Source organism: Ahaetulla prasina, chromosome 7 (assembly GCF_028640845.1).
Source record: "Ahaetulla prasina isolate Xishuangbanna chromosome 7, ASM2864084v1, whole genome shotgun sequence".
NCBI lineage: Eukaryota > Metazoa > Chordata > Lepidosauria > Squamata > Colubridae > Ahaetulla > Ahaetulla prasina.
The window spans coordinates 17229142-17248408 of NC_080545.1; the positions used below are offsets into that span (position 1 = coordinate 17229142).

Below are 19267 nucleotides of genomic sequence, written 5' to 3' on the forward strand. Positions count from 1 at the left end.
GGCGAGGAAAAGCAACGGGACGGGTCCCTTCGTTTAAAAAAAAAAAAAAACAGAAGCGAAGAAAAGCGGGGCGGATGCGGATATCCTGCAGTTTTTGCGGCTATCCAATCGGGAGCGGGCGCTTCTTTGAGGCGGCCAATGAGAGCCCGGACGCGAATGGCGGAGGCCGTGAAAGGAGTTCTTCGCCTCTCCCAACTGAGGCAAGTGACGGGGAGGAGGGAGGGAGGGGGGGGGCGGGGGTTGGGATCGGAGTCACTTGGCCATTCGAGCTGCCCCGGGGAAGCCGCCTTGGAGGCGAAAGGGCTGAGGCGGACGGAGCTTCCTCTTCGCCGCTGGGAGCCGGGCACCGAGGAAGAAGTTCGAGATCCTGGAGGACACCAGCAAGTAAGCGAAAAAGGGAGATCGGTTTCCTCTTGAGAGTTTTTTCCCCCCCATTCAGCCTATAGGGAAAGATGGGTCGCAGGCTAGTGGGATGGATCCCGGGGGTTGTGGGGGTGGGTGGGATCTGGGGTGGTGGTGGAGGCTGCCAGTCCTCCGAAAGGGGTGGGAAGTGGACTCTTCCTACTCGCAAGCCTTCTGTGATCACCTTTTGGTCTCCTTTCCCCCCCCTCTTCCTCCTCCGGTGAAGGAATTAGTGCCCTCTGAGTAGGTCGAAGAAGAAGTCGATTGGTTCAAGGTCATCGGCCAATGAGCCTCGCCCAAGGGCTGGGGAAGGCGGATCGAGGATCCAGCTTGCCTGGCGGGTGGAGTTCAAAAGCCCACCCTCCGCCAGGAGGAGTGGGGTTGGTGGCTGACCCATCCTTCCTTTTGTGGGAACGGGTCGAACTTGGGTATGCATGTGTGTGTGTGTGTGTGTGTATAGGGCTGTATATGTAGGGCTGTGTGTATGTATAGGGCTGCACCTTCAGCCATGCAAAATTGCCTGAATGACTTTGAGTCACCGAGCGGTTTAAAATGAGGGAGAAAATTCCTTCGGGAGAAGATCAGTGGTAATAAAGGATGAAAATGAGAAAGCTAAACACCAGGAGTTTCCTGGCATCTAAGAGACAAATGGACAAGTCTCCTTTAAAAACTAATGAGAACCGTAATAATAAAGATTGACAGGATAGGTAGTCCTTAACTTACAGCAGACCATTTGGTGGACCGGTCAAAGTTACAAACAGCACTGACAAAAAGTGACCGATGACCATTTTTCACACCTATGACCGTTGCAGCATCCCCATGGTCATGTGATTTACATTTGGATGCCTGACAGCTGACCATCACATAACAGTTGCAGTGTCCCAGGATGATATGATCCCCTTTAGTGATCTTCTGGCAAGCAAAATCAATGGGGAAACCAGATTCATTTAACAACCGTGTTACTGATTTAAGATTCACTTAACAAATGTGGCAGGCAAAGTTATAAAATAGGGCAAAACTGACTTAACAAATTTCTCACTTGGCAACATAAATTTTGGGCTCAATTATGTACGTTGTATACATTATTGTACGTTGAGGGCTACCTGTAGTCTGGCTTGGTTAGAAAGGATTACAAATTAGTATTCATTGATTTCATAACATTTTCCTTCTTACCTGGAATATATTGGACAAATGCCCTACTTTGTTGTATGATTGTTGCTCTGGAATTGAAGCACTTGCTCACTGCTTGTTCTTTACTCACATTTCTGGTTACCTTAACCATGGTTCATTGAATTATAAAATTATCTAGGTTCTCATGACACACCAAATGTTAACAAACCAGACGCTGCATGCATGCAACTTGTAAGTTAGAATATAATTTAATAGTTTCAACATTAGAATAATGTGCTTACACTGAATCTATCAATCTGGATTGGCATTTAGTTAACGAAGAGATTCTTTAGTTGGCCTATCTTAATTTTTTCCTTCTAAACCTTATTTGGCTTTTAATTATGAATGCACCATGCTAGAAACCAGGAGATTGTGAGTTGTAGTCTTGCCTTAGGCACAAACCCACCTGGGTGTCTTTGAGCCAGTCACTTTGTCTCAACCCTAGGAAGGAGGAAATGGCAAACCGCTTCTGAAGAGCCTTTCCAAGAAAACTGCAGAGACTTGTTCCAGGTAGTCTGAGAATGCTTGAATAGGAAAAAAAAAATCCAGCCAAAGTTGTAGATGTGGAGATAAATAAAGTAGTAATTATATATGTGGAATGAGACACATTGACAATCTGAAAAGAAACACCTCCTAGATCCAAAATAAATCCTACAGGTTCAGGATATGAAGTAATGTTTAGATATTTGGTGGAAAAACACCCTTGTTTTGATGAGAGCCAAACCATGGAAAAGAAAAAAAATGTATGATATTATTCATAGTAAAAGAATAGACATATGAAGAAACAGAGCAGCAGTAAGCTATCTTGATTTTGCTGACCGTAATCGTTCATTTTATATTAACACAGGGACTATCTGTCTTCCAATTCTTGTTATGGTTACTAAGAATGGTAAAGGGAGTGAGTTCCTATTAAACGCTCTATATTTCATGCCATCAACCATGGGATCCATCTGGGAGATTTGACTAACGTGGAGTGTGGAGACAACTTCTTGCAGTGCTATCTATAGGGAGTGTTATTTGGGATCCTGAAAGTTCTGTGGTCCTTCATGCTTTTTATATCTAAACCAAGTTGTAATTCTAGCATATATTATTACGAAGTGTTAAATGAACTCAGTGAAGGACTAAATATGAATGAATAAACGGAGGCTTAATCTTGATAAGTTGAAGATCCTGCTTGAACAGCAGCAAATGGATCAAATTGGAAATAGAAATGTAACTCTTATGAAATAATCAGTTACGCTGTTTTGAGATTCTATTAAATCCAGTTTCTGTTCCCTCCCTCCCAGATAATGATGCTTCTGCCTGCAGTCATTTCTGAATTGAGCACAATGATCTGGTTTAAGGCATTGTTTATTTACCTACTGTTGTTTATGGCAGTTGGATCTCTTCTCAAATTCGGCTAAAACAACATTGATTTACATTATGTTCTATTTAAGTGTAACTTGTGAACCTTACATCGCCTCATACTGTTTGGATCTCTCTTGCATAGAATCTTGCATGGGCTTCTGTGCTGTTTTGACCACAGTTCGGTGTACCAGCTTTTTCCTAAATTACTTTTGATCAGAATATCCAATATATTGCCCCTTTTCGGTGTGTGAGCTAGAGAAACAAAATTTGACTTTTGTGTAGAAGCGGTCTAATCTGAAGCAAAGGTAACAAACCATAGAGGAATAAGTACTGTAATATAATAGCATTACAGTAAGGAATGCAGACACTGAAAAAATCATAATGATATTACAAATCATCATAGACCTCTTGGAATAACCAGGCTTTTACAGTTTTCTTGAAGGTCAGCTGGGTCAAAGAGAAACAGACTGGAGGGAATACCAGAGAACAGGTTCAGCAATAGATAAGACATGTCCCTAAGCTCTCATAAGGACAGTTTTGTTTAATTTAATATTTCAACATCGCCAAGAGAGATATGGAAGATTAGTGTATTTCTGACCCAGATGAACGTCGGGAAGAGGCATGCTTCATTCTTGGAGGCAAACTGGGTCTGTTTTAACTCTTTCCTCAGATGTTTTCACTTCCTGCTCATCCTGAAGGCAAAGTCCACAGCAGACATGAGTGCTTTCAATGGGCTGAGACTGGCAAGGATTCCAATATCCCATTGACTGTTATGAATTTTTATTCCCTTTGCAGCAAATTTTAGTCTTGCGTGCTGAGTTGAATGAATGAATAAAAACAAACGAGATTATGCAGCCAATTTAAAAAAAAAAAGAATGACACTTTTGTTTATAGAACCCACAGCACACCAACACTACCTGATCTTATAGGGTAGACAGAAACGATTGGAGATGAGCAATCCCTAAATATCTAGGGCTGGGTCTTGAATGGCTTATATAGATGATCAGTAGTACTTTGAGTTGCTCCAAAAACCAGCTGGTAAGTAGTTAACGAAGTAGAGCCATCTAATAAATATATTGAAGACTGCCAGTGTAACATTTGCATGGCTTCATTCTGGCCTAGTTAATGCTGTATTTAAGGGCAGTCTATTTAAAGGCCATTGCGTTAGTCCAAATAAGAGATAGCTAAGGCATGAATTATTGAGAGAATGGTCTGCTGATCCCCGAAAAGACACAGTTGTTGTACAAGATGAATCTGCGCAAAAATTCCCTGAATGGTTGAGGATTAAATACAAATACTGGTGAGTCAACCAGTGTCAAGGAAATATGCTGTGGAGTTTTTTCTTCTTCTTTCATATAAAGAGATTTTTGTAGATGCCATGAAGTCATTTTCGACTCCTGGCAACTCCATAAATAGATCTTCTTGATGAGGTAGCTTCCCTAACCTGTTCTTTCAGGCCTCCCAGAGTCTACCCACCTTGCTACTGGTTATCCTCTTCTTTCCTTTGATCTTTTCCAGAGAGTTGGGCTTTGCAGGATGTGTGTCCAAAGTAGGATAATTTGACCGTGATGATTTGTCCCTTGAGTGAAAACTCTGGGTAGATTTGTTCGATAAGCCATCGGTTTGTTTCCTTGGCTGGCCAAAGTCCAACTTTCGCTTCCATAATATCTGCAGCTCGCATGATTTTGGTGCAGTCATGACCACAGCATTTGAATAACTTTTCCAAGGGCTTTTTATGGGTGTTCTATCCAGTGCTGGCTTGGGCATATTTCTTGATTGCTTTTTCGCTTATGGTTGAAGGTTGAGCCTAAAAGGCAAGTGTTATCCATCACTTTTGATATCTTCCCTGTCAAATCACAACTGACAGTTTGACAATTAATTGTCAAATGAATAAAGAGAACTGGATGAGGATGACATGAGTGAATAGGTGGAGAAATGAGAAGTAGCAATTGGATGGAATTGATGAGAAGTTTAAAAGAAAAAAAGTTGATCTATGAAGCAACTTGGTGGAAAAGAGAACAGTTTTACGATGTATAAAGAGGTGTAATTGTTAGTGACTTTAATGGCCATGGTGACCCTTCTTTTTGGATGACCATTCTTCAGAAACGTCTAAGAAAGTCACACAAAAAATATTGCTAACTGTAGCTCTTAGAAGTCTGATTCCTCCCTTATGCTATTAATTATTAATTGTAGCAAAATTTTCTTGCAGTTTTTAAATTATATTTATTGTACTATTGAACTTTTTCTTGTGTTTGCTTTTGCATGCAAACTTTGGATGGAGAGATTTAGATTTAGTTGTATTTCCTTTACTTTTTCTTATCTCATGTCTTTAATTTCTTTAGCTTACGGTTTTTGCTCCTTTTCTGTGCTTTTCATAATATTTATGTTTAGCCCGAAAAGAAAACTGTATGACCTATGAATAAATGTACAGCAAAAGCAAAGGACAATAATAATGTCTTCGAACATTATTGATTATTATAAGCTTTTGATCGAGCCTTAAAATTTACAAAAAACCCAATCTAAACTATCTCTGGGAAACGAATTTCATGAACAAGGTAACACAAGCAAAATGTCACAAGTATCCAATAATTTTCATTTTGAGGAGAAAGTAGGTTGATAGATTGATTAAATGAAGAGCATCAGTGAGCAAATTACATACATACAGTACGTACATACGTACCATATTTTTCGGACAATACAACACCCCCCCCCCTCAAAAGTGAGTGGAAATGTCTGTGCATCTTATACAGTGAATATTGTGGTGTGGGGGAGGGGGGTTGGTGTGGTGCCGATCTGCTGTTGTAGGTGGCGAATTGGCCATCAGCTGTTGTAGGTGGCGGTGGTGAATGGGTGGCAGTGAATGGGCCACGGCGGTGGCGAACGGGCTACGGCGGCAGCAAACAGGCGGTGGTGAACGGGCCACGGCAGCAGCGAACAGGCAGTGGAGGCACAGGCAGATTTTTTTTTCTTGTCTAACTTTCTCCTCTAAAGTTACTGTGCGTCTTATAGTCCGTAGCGTCTTATAGTCTGAAAAATAAGGTACATAGATACGTACATAGATACATACAAAGCAGTATGTTGAAAGATGATAGATCTAGAAAGACATGATCCAACTGATGAGAGGAAGAGATAGATGGTAGTTTTATTAATATATAGATATGATTGGAGCTACAGTATTTGCAAGGACGGAAAGACAAGGAGACGTATAGTGAATGACATTGCATAGTCTAAATTTAGTGATGCTGCCTTTACATTTTCATTTTGCACTGGAAATATATATATATATCACCATATTTGCACCACATTTCTTATCCTCCTCTTGTGTAATCAGAACACTGAATTTTTTTACAGGAAATCCCAGTCATGAATGTATTGGGAAACTATGCTCAGGAGGAAGGCCAGGCATGTTATGTATTATTATTGCACACACCATGTTCTTTCTAAAGACATTGCACAAAATGGTAGGATTTCAAACAGTGCATTGATAAGGACCTCTGGAAAGATAGGCCAGTGTTAGAAGAAAATCCTGAGTTCGAATCTAGACCAAAGTCCTCCATAGATTATTTGGAGCAAAGTTTATTTCAACAGCATAATGGACACAATAGGGATCGAAAACTGGCTACCCAAGTTACATTTCTCAGGTGCTAACCTTTATGTCTTTTTTTGTTCCTCCGAGCAACAGAGGTTGCCAGTTAGAAATCATTGAAAACTGTAATTAACTGGATGGCCAAAAAGAGGTGTTGACAGTCAAGGATCTCCATGCTGAGCTTGTGGGTTTTACGATATCAAGTGGCTTCCTGTTAAACTTTGAGGCTGGAAGTGGCTTTCAAAGGAAGGGATCTTTAATTTATTAATTGGTGTGATCTCTGATACCCTGAAAGACATTTTTACTTGAATGGCAGTCGCATTTGTCCAGTTTCATCCTCTTTATGTACCTTGGTGTTGACCTTGGGTGATGTGTCCAAGTTTGGGGGATTTGTGTGTGTGTGTGTGTAAAAGTAAAGGATTCCCATATCCCGAGGGAATTTCTGATGGTTCTTACTGAGTTACTGATATCTGCCAACTTCCTACCAGTTTCATCCAAAGTGTCAAACTTGGCAGAAAGGCTCAAGTTGGTTCTTCATTTTGTGACTTGGTGTTTCCTGGGGTTAACAGAATGACAGACTTCCATACATCCGAGTATTAGCATATTTAGAAATTATGTACCGATTAGCTTTTGGTAACATTCTTTAAAACAGGGGTCTCTAACCTTGGCAACTTGAAGACTTGTGGATTTCAACTCCCAGAATTCTGGGAGTTGGAGTCCACAAGTCTTCAAGTTGCCAAGGTTGAAGACCCCTGCTTTAAAACACTGTAGTTGCCATGACATCATCGGAGTTGGGAGTTGGAACCGGGACTGGGACTATCCGATGGGGATGGCATGTCTCCCTTGGAATGCTTGGAGAGGCCAGGCATCTGAGGACAATACTGTCCCAGGCCCAGTGGTGGATTCAAGTAATTTAACAACCGGTTCTCTGCCCTAATGATTTCTTCCAATAGCCAGTTTGCCAAACTGCTCAGAAAGTTAACAACCGGGTCTCCCGAAGTGGTGCGAACTGGCTGAATCCCACCATTGCCCAGGCCCCCTCAGGCATTGGGGGAGGTGGTCAACTGGACAGAGAGCTGCCTGCCCTCACACAGAGGAGGATCGGCTGCTGACAGGCAGTGGTGCTGATAGTCAGCAGATCCCCTCTGATGAGGAACAGCTGCCTCCTCCACGTGATCCAAGGGCACGAAGAGCGGAGCTTAGGCAAGCCCAGAGAAGGACTGCAAGGCTAGTCCTTCTGGGAGGTCACCCTGCACCTCTTCATAAGGAACAGCTGGTGTGGGTTGACTTAAGGATCAGCTGGGGGGAGTTGTCTTTGTTAGGAACACTTCCCCGCCTTTGACTTGTGGCTCCTGCCTATGGCTTGCCTTTGGCCTTGTGGACCTTCCTTGCCCTTTGCACCTTGACTCTGGACCTTGCCCCGTGAGCTTGCACCTTCTCTTTGGACTTTCTTTATTGTTTACTGGCTTTTGTTTTGGGGACTGAGGGTGGCTGCCTTCAGGTTAGTGTGGGGTGGAGCCTTACCAGCTGTTGTAGGCAGTGGTGAAATGTAAAATTTGTTACTACCGGTTCTGTGGGCGTGGCTTGGTGGGCATGTCCAACTTTTTTTTTAAAACCTTTAAAAGCATTTTTTCTACAACCTCTTCAGCCAAAAAATGCTTTTAAAAGGAAAAAATGCTTTTAAAAGGCTCCTCTGATGATCCCAGCTGAGCCGCACGATCATCAGAGGCTTTTTTTTTACTTTTAAAAGCATTTTTTTGGCCAAAGAAAAAATGCTTTTAAAAGTAAAAAAAAAAACCTCTGATGATCGCGCGGGTCAGCTGGGCATGGGGGGAGGCAGGGATTTTTGCTACCGGTTCTCCGAACCCCCCGCTGTCATCGCTACTGGATCGGACGATCCGGTCTGAACCAGAAGCATTTCACCCCGATTGTAGGATTTTTTGTTGTGGCCGTTAATCAAAGCAATAAAGGACTCTATTGATTCCTGCCTCTGCCTTGGAGGCGACCTGGGTCATAACAGTAGTATCTTAATGTGTGATGCAATGCCATTTCATAATTGGGTTGAAAGTCCAGGGATACATTACAGTTCAATGGTTTGACAGACTGTGGAATTTTTAAGCATGGGTAACTAATTTACCAAGTGTTTTGCATGATATTCTGCTCTACTTGGATATAAGCAGTTACCGTTGGCAGTTATAAAATCTTGCTTTAAGATCAATATTATTAAAAAGGTTTATTCCATTCTCAGAAGAAAATCAAGCAAGTTTATTATGTTCCTCAGAAAGACTGACATTAGTGCCACTCTATGAACTAGAGAATGTCTAGGAAAATACCTTAAGCTTGTGTAAGAACAGTTTGCAGTCCAACTGGAAAGGCAGGTTAGCATTTCCTGTATCTTTGAGATTTAGAGCCTATGACCTTAATGTTTAGTTACGTTAAAACATATCTCCAACTATTCTTGTACTTCCCGCAATAATTCTGCCATAGTCTTTGTGAAAACAATGATAGTTAAAATGTTAGAATAGACTAGAATGAATGAGCTGGAAGGGACCTTGGAGGTCCTCCAGTCCAGCCCCCTGCTCAAGCAGGAGAACTGTTGTAAGGAGACAAAGTTGTATGGAAACAATGTGTAGCAGAGTTTTGTTTAATCTGAAAAATTATGCAACCTAAGAATGTATCAATAACATGAAATTAAAACAGTGAAATAAAAATCTGTACCATCTAAATATTAAGTGTGCCTTAACTATATCACTAATAAACTAATAATTCATAGCCTTAAATTACATTAACATAATGATTAGCATTCAAATTAACTTAATTGGACTTCCTAGAAATAAAATGGGCTGGTAGCCAGTATGGATTTACCAGTCACTCAACCTAAGCCAAACTTCCAGACACAGAATATGAATAAAATGAAGGCAGGATGGAAAAATATTGATTGTAAGAATGTTGTAAATCAAGATTGCACGTACGCGCACACACATACACACATATAAATAAGTGGAGCTTGCAACAAAATATAATAAAGTGAATTGACTCTGTTTGTATTTTCTAATTTAGTTTTGACTAATCCCCTGTGTATTTCAGTAAGTTTTTTTCACAGCATCACTTGAGATTATATCTTTGAGATGGTGATCAGGCTGTGTTTTCCAAATTTAGTGCCGCTGACATACTTTTATATTTGTATCTCCCCACTGAGGGATCTAACCACTGAAATAGAATGCTGGCTGGCTGGTTACTTAGCGGGATGTTGGGCTAATAAAAACTGCTGATTTTTAAATGCTCAGACTTTGGAGAATATAAATTATCACTAAATTACTGTTATTTTTGTTTACTTTTCATAAATATGAGTATTTACCGGAGACAGAATATAGAAAATTGCCTTGCTCATAATTCAGTGAGCCAAATTACAACACGTTTGCTTGTTGGTTTGTGTATGTATGTATGTGTTTGTTTGTTTATTAAATGTATTTGCCGTCTATCTCGCTGCAAGGCTACTCTAGGCAGCTTGCAAGAATAAAAAGGAAGAAACGAAAAGAGCATAAACAGGACAGAACCAACTGCACCACCTGAAGCTTCCAAATGGATCTCAAAGGTAGTCCCATGTAGAGTGCATTGCAGTAGGGAGAACTAGAGATATCTAGGCTTGAGTAACTGAGCTCTGGGACTACCAATCCAGGAAAGGTCACAGCTGGTGCACAAACCGGAGCGTGTGTAAAAGCTCTCCTATTCTTGTCCACCACCTGCTCTTTAAGCAGGAGATGCGAGTCCAGAGAACCCCTCGGTTGCGAATTGGGTAGTACAACCCCATCCAGAACTAAGAATGACAGACACTCAGATTCTGAGGCTCCGTGCACCCAAAATCACTCCGTCATGCCAGGGTTCAATTGAAATTCATTGTCCCTCATCCACATTAAATTAGCATATTCGGAAGGTAGACATAGTTAGTCTCTTGCTTTGGCTATGTTTCTTGATCAATGGCCCATTGCATTAGTGGTTTTAGTACATGAGTTCTGAATTATGCAGCTGTTTTGGACAAAGCAACTAAGGTAAGTCTCTATATCTTACAGTATATGAGAGCAGATATGATATAGTAGCTATTACTGAAACTTGCTGGGATGGGACCCATGGCTGGAACAGATAATTAAAAGGATATAAAGAAACAGATCCAACGAAAGAGGGCCAGATTGTGTTGTATGTAAAGAATTTCTACTGAAACTGAGTATTTTTTGATATGGGATGTATTTTATCAATGGCTAGACAAGCAAAACAGAAGTTAGAAAGGAGGAGATATAAAAAGAGGAAAAGTTAATTTCCTTTTTTTAGTTGTTTGAGAGTTGTTAAAGAAGATGATGTTAAGTATTATTGTTATTCTATTATTCTATTATTAATAATATTGTGATGAATACTACGACAAATATGTGGATTATGATTGTTTAAAAATAACTGTACCCAGACCACACACTGTTTGATGGAAGTTGAATGTTATAAATAAAATAAATAAAACATGAAAAAAAAAAAAGAATTACTACAAGAAATACACAATACAGGTAGTCCTCGATTTAAAACAGTTTGTTTAGTGACCGTTCAAAGTTACAATGGCACTGAAAAAAGTGACTTATGATTGTTTTTCACACCACCGTGGCAGCCTCCCCCTGGTCACATGAACAAAATTCAGACGGTTGGCAAAACTGGTTCGTATTTATGACGGTTGCAGTGTCCTGGGGTCATGTGATCATCTTTTGCGCTCTTCTGACAAGCCAAGTCAATGGAGAAGCCACCTTTCACTGAACAACCGTGTCAACTGCAGTGATTCATTTAGCAACTGTGGCAAGAAAGGTCATAAAATGAGGGAAAATTCACTTAACAAATACCTCACTCAGCAACAGAAATGTTGGGCTCTCAATTGTAGTCGTGAGTGAAAGGCTTACCTGTACTAGGGATGAAAGCCTCCTTGACAATGTTTGGGTAAAGACTAGAGGAAAAAGAAATGACTTTTCTATAGGGCTGCACCAGGGATGGGCTTCAACATTTTTAGCAAGGGGATCTCTGCCCAGTTGCTGGGTAGGCATGGCCATGGTGGCTGTGGCCTAGTTGGACTCCTGCACCACAGCGGAGGGGGTTTGCTCTCCCCGGGCTTCCCTCAAGGCTCCAGAAGGGCGAAAACGCCCTTCCCAAGCTCCAGAGGTCCTCTGGAGGCCAGAAACGGGCCCATTTCCAGCCTTCCCGAACTTCCGATAGGCCCGTTTTTCACCCTCCCCAAGCCTCTGTGTGTGCCCTGCACTTACCTGCATCCAAAATGAGCCGTGTGGGGACTCCTGGGAGGGGCAGGGTGGGGTGGGTGGGGCCACCCAGGAGTGGGATTTGGGGCTTCTTTGAACTGCACAGAATCTTAGCTAGAGGGTCTCCTGAACCCCTGCGAACCCCTAGCAGTCCACCCTTGGTGTGTACTATAGACTACCCAACTAATCAGAGGAAATGGATGAACTCTTGGTTAATCAGCTAAGCTGTGCAGGGAAGACACCAGTGTAATAATGGTGGACTTTAATTACCATGACATCAAACTCCCATGGAGTGGGAGACCAGACAGGTTCCTGACATGCCTAACTGACAACTTTGTCATACAAAAAGGAGAGGAGGGAACAAGAAGGACTGCCATCCTGAGTTTAATCCTACTGACAGGGCCGAAGTGGTTGAGGGAGAATTTGTTCTGGGGAAGAGCAGCCTGTCATACTTGAATTCATCGTAACGCAACCACAGGTAACTAAACCAAGTTAGAGTAGTGTTTTAGACTTTAAGGGAGCTGACTTGAACAAGCTGAGAAAGAGTCTAGGAAGGAGTCATGGATGGATATCCTAAAAGAAAAAAAACAGTTGAAAACCCTCTAAAAAAATGAGATAATGAAGGTCAAAGCAAAAGCAATACCACACAAAGAAAGAAAAAACAAAAGACCACATGAGACTGGCATGCTTACACAAAGAGTTATCTGGCAAATTAAGTGATAAAAGGGTCAAATGTGTGTGTGTTTATTTATTTCTGGGGCCCTCATAGAGATATAGCTATGTAGCTATATAGATATAAGAGGGGTCCCGAACGAAAACAGAATATCCACAAATAGCCCAAATCTGCAAGGAGGGAGTCAGGAAAGCTAAGGCTCAGAATGAGCTAAAACTAGCAAGTAGTGGCAAAAATATAATACAAGCTTCTTTCAATAAGTCAAGGAAGTAGTCAATTTGCTAACGGGAGCAGATGGCCAGAAGGTGACAGGCAGCAGGGAGGAAGCAGAACTGCTTAATTCCTCCTTTGCACCTGTTTTTATTGAAAAGGGGGGAAAAAAACAACAACCCAACCTAAGAAGCACCGAGAGGGATAGAAAAAAATAGGCAAGTCAAAGTAGGCAAGGAATTAGTAAGCGAATACGTATCCAACATGGATGAGTACAAATCACCTGACCCAGATGGTTTACTTCCTAGGGCAGGGGTCTGCAAACTTGGCTCTTTTAAGACTTGTGGACTTCAACTCCCAAAGTGGGAATTAAAGTCCACAAGTCTTAAAAGAGCCAAGTTTGCAGACCCCTGTCCTAGGATTCTGAAGGTGCTGGCAGTTGTAATTTTGGAGCCACTGAATGTTTTGTAGCATTCAGGAAGTAGCAATGAACTGGAAAACAGCTAATGTGGTTCCAGTCTACAAAAAGGGGTTCAAGAGAGTACAGGTACTCCTTGACTTACAACAGTTCATTTAGTGACCGTTCAAAGTTACAACAGCACTGAAAAAAGTGACTTATGACCGTTTTTCAACAGATACAACTTTTGCAGCATCCCCATGGTCACATGACCAAAATTCAAATGCTTGGCAATCAATTCATATTTATGACTGTTGTTGTGTCCCACAGTCATGGGATCCACTTTTGCGACCTTCTGACAAACAAAGTCAATGAGGAAACCAGGTTCACTTAACAGCCCGATGACTAACTTACTAGCTGCAGGGGTTCACTTAGCAACACTGGCAAGAAAGATTGTAAAAATGAGGCAAAATTCATTAATATATTTTGGTCGTAAGTCCACAAATATAAAAAGGTAAAGGTAAAGGTTCCCCTCACACATATGTGCTAGTTGTTCCTGACTCTAGGGGGCAGTGCTCAGCTCCGTTTGAAAGCCAAAGAGCCAGCACTGTCCAAAGACGTCTCCGTGTTCATGTGGCTGGCATGACTCAACGCCAAAGGCTCACGGAACGATGTTCCCTTCCCACCAAAGGTGGTCCCTATTTTTTCTACTTGCATTTTTTACGTGCTTTCAAACTGCTAGGTTGGCAGAATCTGGGACAAGGAACAGGAACTCACCCCGTTACACGGCAGCACTAGGGATTCGAACCGCTGAGCTGCCGACCTTTCGATCAACAAGCTCAGCGTCTTAGCCCCTGAGCCATCGCGTCCCACAAATATAAATATATAAATACACACACACACACACACACACACACACGCACACGCATGCCAGTTGCCAAGTGCCCAAATTTTTATCCTGTGACTTGTAGAGATGCTGCAGTGATCATAAGTGCCATTGTAAGTAAGCTTGTAAGTCACTTTTTTCAGTGCTGTTGTAAATTTGACTGGTCACTAAACGAATGATTGTAAGTTGGGGATTACCAGTTTATATATTTCTGCTGTGTCCGTTACGTGTGTGCTTATTTAGGTGTAAATTTGTGACCAGTCCTCACATTTACAACGGCAGCGTTCCCGTGGTCATATCGGTGACTCTCCGTGTCGTGTCCCACTCCTCCGCTGACAGCCGGGTCAGGGAAATCCGAATCAGGCTTGCCTCTGCAGCTCTGCCCAAAGTCCTAGCAAAGTCCTCAGAGCAGGCAGGAGACCAGAAAGTGACTTCAGCAAGATAAGTTCGACTTTGCCTGACTCAGAGACTGCCAGAAAGCAGATCCTTTATATAGGCCATGGGGTGTGGCTCCATGACTCAGCACTCATTAAGGCCTGCCCCTCCCTTCCTTCTGTTGCCTCCGCCTATCCAGTCTTCTGATGCGAGGGTCACTCCAATCAGCAGCTGTTGGAAATAAACTTTCCTCAGGCTCACATGCTGTGGAGGAGGGGTCGGGGTCTAGCTGCTCCGTTTGCCTGGGCATGGAGCCAGGGCTGGGGGCGGGGGGTGCTCCCTCCTCTGCAGCCTGCTTCGGCATGGAGCCAGGGCTGGGACCGGGAGGTGCCCCCTCCTCTTCAGCTTGTCTGGGCATGGAGCCAGGACTGGGGCCGGGAGGCATACATTCCTCCGTGTTCGGGAGCAGATAAGAAGGCCCCGGCTGCTGTGAGAGCGGGCAAGACACAACACTCCGGCTCTTCCAATCAATGAGTGTTTATGACTGTTGCCGCGTCCTGTGGTGACCTGATTGCCATTTTCGCAACTGGCTTCTAACAAGCAGTGGAGAAGCTTGTAACCACACAGTTATGAATATTTCATACCTGAGGAGGAGAAATGTCCTTGGCATATGTAAGATATATTTGATCAGTGAGTCATTTCTCTTAATTCCAATGGATTAAAGCCTTTGGATCTACAAAAAAGTTTTTGGAATGTTTGCATAACCTTGAGATAGTGCTTACTTTGTTTTCTCTAGGCATTGCTGTAGGATATTTGTTTTAGTGAAATATTTCTTTTAATTACCTAAAATTATTTGCTCACATAATTTTAAATCTAATCAATTGTTAATGAGTGGAAACAATCTGCTCTAATTTCTTGGAGTTCCCAATAGACTATAAGCCAGATAAATGATATTTTTAATGTTCATTTTTAAAAAAAAATCAAATCTCTACGAAAAACAGTGGCCCGAGATTTGAACCATCTTTCCAAAGTGGTTATATTTTATTTTTTGAAAGAAAGAGGAAACAAGCAAATGCAATAACCTTTGATCAAAGACTAAGGATACTATTTCTAGAAATATTTCACTAAAAATATTTAGAAAAGGGAGGTTAAGATACCCAGTAAAGTACATAAGCACTAAAAATAGTTAAAGGGGAGGAAAAAAATGTGTGCTGCAGAAAGAATGACTTCATCTGAGCCACTGGGATTTTAAGGCGTCAACAAGATATTACCAAATATGCAAAGAGAATAGTTTCGAATCATTTGCATAAGTGAAATATTGTACCAAAAAGAAACCATTTGAAATGTATAACCAATTATTAATACTCCCATTGAAAACCAAGCATCCACATCTTGGACAATAGATTTTTTTTAAATTGGAGGCAATAGAGGTAGTCCTTGATTTATAACATAACCATTCATTTAGTGACAAGAGCCGTGGTGGTGCAGTGGTTAGAATGCAGTACTGCAGGCTATTTCTGCTGGCTGCCTGCGATTTGGCAGTTCAAATCCCACCAGGCTCAAAGTTGACTCAGCCTTCCATCCTTCCGAGATGGGTAAAAATGAGGATCCAGATTGTTGGGGGGCAATTTGCTGACTCTGTAAACCGCTTAGAGAGGGCTGTAAAAGCACTGTGAATGATATATAAGTTTAAGTGCTATTGCTATTCAAATTTTCAACATCACTGAAAAAACTGATATAACCAGTTTTTTCACTTATGACACTTGCAACATTTCCACAATCATATGATCAAGATTCAGGCGCTTGGCGCCTGGTAAGTATTTAGGATAGCTGGGGTCGTCCTAGGGTCATGTGATCACCATTTGTAACCACCTCAGCCAGTTTCTGACAAGCAAAGTCAATGACGGAAGGCATTTTCTTAATGACTGCATGAATTCACTTCACAAGCGCAGTGATTCACTTAATGACTGTGGCAAAACTAGCCGTAAAATGGGACAAAACTCACTTCACGGCTGCCTCACTTAGCAACAGAAATGTTGGTTGTAAGTCAAGGACAACCTCTGAATTACTTCCAATTAAAAACAACAATACTATTTCCCAGGATGTGGATGCTTGGTTTTCAATGGGAGTATTAATAATTTGTTATACATTTCAAATGGTTTCTTTATGGTATCTGCCCTTTTTAGAACCCACTCCCTTAACCACCCCAACTCACAGAGTTGTTGTGGAGAAAATAGGAGGAGGGGGCCTTATGTACAAATTGAATGCAGGACACAAATCGGGTAAGTCAAGGGTCTCCAATCTCGGCAACTTTAAGCCTGGCGGACTTCAACTCCCAGTTTTGCTGGCTGGGGGATTCTGGGAGTTGAAGTCCTCCAGCCTTAAAGTTGCCAAGATTGGAGACCCCTGGGGTAAGTTGCTAGCCATGAGAGACAGCAGGCCAACAGATATCTGAGGCTCATTTGGCCAGTAATCATCTTAAAGTACTTTTGATTATTCAAGTAACCAAAATATGTAGCTATTTTAAAAGCTCATGTTTTGTTCATCTATGGCAGGCGTGTCCACACTTGGCAACTTTAAGACTTGCGGACTTCAACTCCCAGAATTCCTCCGCCAGTTGCCAAGTTTAGACACCCTTGATCTATGGCATTGGGGAATTGGGCTTGTCTCCTTTGACCCCAGTTGGATGAGAGTTGGGGGAGAATGTGAATAGAATAGAATAGAATAGAATAGAATTTTTTATTGGCCAAGTGTGATTGGACACACAAGGAATTTGTCTTGGTGCATATGCTCTCAGTGTACATAAAAGAAAAGATACCTTCATCAAGGTACAACATTTACAACACAAATGATGGTCAGTATATCAATATAAATCATAAGGGTTACCAGCAACAAAGTTACAGTCATACAGTCATAAGTGGAAAGAGATTGGTGATGGGAACGATGAGAAGATTAATAGTAGTGCAGATTTAGTAAACAGTTTGACAGTGTTGAGGGAATTATTTGTTTAGCAGAGTGATGGCCTTCGGGGAAAAAACTGTTCTTGTGTCTAGTTGTTCTGGTGTGCAGTGCTCTATAGCATCGTTTTGAGGGTAGGAGTTGAAACAGTTTATGTCCTGGATATGAGGGATCTGTAAATATTTTCATGGCCCTCTTCTTGATTCGTGCAGTATACAGGTCCTCAATTTCCACTGTTGAAACAGTGAGGCATGGATAAAACTTATTAGAATCATCACAATAATGTATCTGGCATTGGTAGAAATAACAGAATTGGAAGGGACCTTGGAGGTCTTCAAAGTCCAATCCCCGGCTCAAGCAGGAGGCCTATACCGTTCCAGACAAGTGGCTGTCCGATCTCTTCTTAAAAGTCTCCAGTGATGGAGCATCCACTATTTCTCGAGACAAACAGATCTTTGAGATCTGAATTCTACTCCTGCATTCCGATGGAGAAGTTCAGCTCCATTGTGTTGGGTGACAGCGGGGTGCAGGAATAGAGAACTCTGGGATCTCAGATCCATATTCTGCATCTTGCGGGAGGACTTTGCTCTCCTCAAGTCATGGAAAGGAACTACCGCCGTGATGGCGAACCTATGGCACGCATGCACAAAGTGGCATGCAAAACCACGTCGCCTGGGATGCACGGCCTTGCCTATTTGTCTTCCAGGTTTCTGCGCGCATGACGATCACCTGTCCTTTGCGCGCGTGGCAGTTCTAAAAACCAGTGTGCACGTGCGCACCAGCCAACTGATTGTCGGGTGCGCATGCGCGCCAGAACCCAGAAGTTTGGCTTTTCCAGAACGCAATTCCTTCATGCGTGCGGCAGTGCCGAAAACAACACATGTACGCCGGCCAGATGATTGTTGGACTCCCATTCGCGCTAGAACCCAGAGGTTCGGCTTTTCCAGAGCACGGCCCTGAAGAGCTTGTGCGTATGTGCAACGTTTCCGCAAAACCTTTTCGGCATTCTGTGCCAAAAAGGTTCGCCATCACTGAACTACCAGTATTTGGTTGGCTGTGGTAATAGATCTTGGATCTTTGGAACCTGAACTGTGTTTCCACAGATCAGAAAACCTGTGAGCAGAAAATCCCAACTGTAAAGGATGAATTGGGAAGTTGCAAAGACATTTCAGAAACTATAGCAAACTATTTCTGCATAGTTAACAAAACTACATGAACTGCTCCACCTATTGTAATTGTTACTTGATTCATTTCTTCAGAACTATTCTTTAATATTCAGAGCAGTTACTAAATGAGTAATTCGTAAAAGTAATCTGATTTGTATTTGCAATGATGCACATTTTAAAAAATAAAATAGTTTAGCTTAAAAGCTGGATCTCAGTCTTGTCCATTTTACTTTGTAGAAATGGTACTTTTAAAATCTTGGCATTGTTTGTACTCTTTAATATCACCTTTTTTATTGTCTCACAAATGAAATACATTGTATTTTGCTGTGAGAAAACATGAAGTGAAATCCTGAAATTAAATCCTGGTTAAAATACAATTTTTCTTTTAATCAGTTACCATGTTTGAACAAACTGAAGTGACTCATTACTAGTTTAATGTTGATGCTTCATTATCTGCTTGTTAAAAATCTGCCTTCCACAAGCAGAAATTGTTGTGGAATAGTGTTGCCATGACTTCATAATATTTTCCTAAATATGCTTATTTTTATTTTGTCATTGCATAGCATTAGTGCTAGGAACAGGTTTTAGTATTAATTTATTCTTACTCCATGAGAAAGTGGTTTATTAATAGAAATGCTTTGACTTCTCGGTTTGAAAAATATGTATGTTTTTATCATTGATGTACAAGTGAATCGAAAAGCTTTAAATGATTTGTACAAAGATAATTTTCAATACAAGATGATGGATTTTAAGATATGTTTAAATACATACAGGATAAAAACTCTCACAATCTTTTGGATTCTTCCATTTATTGT

The 19267-nt window shown here is 41.6% G+C and overlaps 1 protein-coding gene across 3 annotated transcripts in view; it reads left to right on the forward strand.

Moving 5' to 3' along the window:
• Positions 1–61: 61 nt before the first annotated feature.
• The window catches only part of PACSIN2 (protein kinase C and casein kinase substrate in neurons 2), a 59601-nt gene continuing 40395 nt past the window's right edge, over positions 62–19267 (forward strand). For 2 of the 3 annotated variants that reach the window (XM_058189988.1, XM_058189990.1), the window contains exon 1: positions 241–384. The gene's annotated coding sequence lies outside the window, so the exon portion shown is untranslated. Of the gene's footprint in view, positions 201–240; positions 385–19267 lie in introns of those variants that run through there. The other variant, XM_058189989.1, reaches the window with a different exon arrangement.